The sequence below is a fragment of the Nothoprocta perdicaria genome, unplaced genomic scaffold (genome assembly GCF_003342845.1).
Source record: "Nothoprocta perdicaria isolate Ctin4 unplaced genomic scaffold, notPer1 scaffold_304, whole genome shotgun sequence".
Lineage (NCBI taxonomy): Eukaryota > Metazoa > Chordata > Aves > Tinamiformes > Tinamidae > Nothoprocta > Nothoprocta perdicaria.
Genome location: NW_020455538.1, coordinates 783064 through 784851, shown reverse-complemented (window position 1 = coordinate 784851; position 1788 = coordinate 783064).

The following is a 1788-nucleotide window of genomic DNA, read 5'->3' as shown; positions in this document are numbered from 1 at the left end:
CCCCACTGTTTTCAGCAATACTGTGCTAGTATTTTCCAAGTTTCCTGGTTTGAACTGGAACTCTGAGCAGCAAAATATAGTACTATCAAATCCAGGGAATCTGTATTTTTAAACTAGTATTCCTGAGTCTCTTTGGTGGCTGAGGAAACATGGCTGCCATTCTAACTGCTTACACAAGAGGGCATACTCTGTACCTTAAACAGAATTGCATGTCTTCATGTCAGCTGGTTTTGTAAGGCTTTTGGGAATACTTAAATGCTTCAGCCCAAAGCAATCGGGCAGACAGATCTGCAGATTTTGCAGGCAAAGCAGTTKTTTAGACTCCTAGCTAATTGTGACAACCACTAGTGAATATTAACACAATGTTGCTACACCAGTATTTTTTTGTTCTTTTTAACTTGCTGATATTTTGGTGGGGGTCTTTTAACTGCATGATTTACTAAATGGATAAGCAAGAATGTTTATTAAAAATAACTTTAAACAGCATTTTTATTTAAATGGATAAATAAATCTGATTTCCTCTTATTAAAACAGTAATTACAAAGAAGGTTATGATTAAATACATACTAGATCACTTCAGATACTCATTTTAGAATAACAACAAATCCAGACATTCAGACAGCTAAAAGATTATTGTGGAATGATGGAAGTCGCTGGTTAAGAATATGAGGGAAATAGCTTCTGATGCAGGTACAGAGGGAATAAACTTGTCAGTCTGAGTAGTGCCATTTGACAAGTGATCTGAGCAACCAGACATTAAAAAAAAAAGATTTTTTTTCTCAGTGTATGAATAAAAATAAAGTATGAGGAAAATGTGTTCTAGTGTTTTTAAAATATTGAAGAATCAACCATTTCATTTTAAAGGAGATATTTTCTGTACCTTGTTTTGTTTATACTTTGTGTTGGTGTTTAATAATTCAGTGTTTGAGTAACGTTTCTTTCCTAGTCATCCAATGCACTTATTTCACAAACTAATGCTTAAATGTGTTGTTCATGTGTCTCATTTGTACTACAGGGCAAACAGTGTGACACAAATTATGCCTGAAATAACTGAGAAAAAAGTGACATTATTCATAATTAATAACTGAAGAGAATTAGTATATGCATGTCTTTTAAATAACTGCTATACATTTATTAAATAGAAAAGTGGTAAATTTTGTGCATATTGTTAAATTAATAATCATTGCAAACTATTGAGTTTGCAACCGATGAAAATCAGTCTTATTAGAGGAAGTGTTGTAAGTGTGAAGACAAAACAAGATTGAAAAGAAAACTAATCATCGAAGATTATACGAGTTGATTTGAGCCACTTCAAGTCTGATGTGCAGAAAACWGGTCTGCCTTCATGTAGGGCTCAGATGGCTCTTTCTGTAAGCGAGGGAAATGTAGACTAATGATTTCAAAGTTGCTCTAAATGCATTTTTTTATCAAAAAGGCATCTCTGGTGGATAGRGGCAAATCCCTCTATAACACTGCTCTGTGTTTTCGTATGTTTAAAGCAGAGCTTTTAGATTCCCATTTCAGAAAAGAAAAAAAAAAAGGGAGGGAGGAGGAAGATGAGTAGGACGTTTTTTAATTTCTAATTTGTAGTTTTGAAATACTGCCCTGAATCACTTGGAGATGCAAGTCACTGACTTCAGTGGAATTTACATAATTTGCACTGACTGATAGTATGTCTTCGATCTAGGCTAACAAATAGGCTAACTAACAGGTGATATTAAAAAGAGGTGCAAAATCTTTGTGGAATTAGGGGATATTGGAAAGTAACAAATATATTGGTCTCTACCA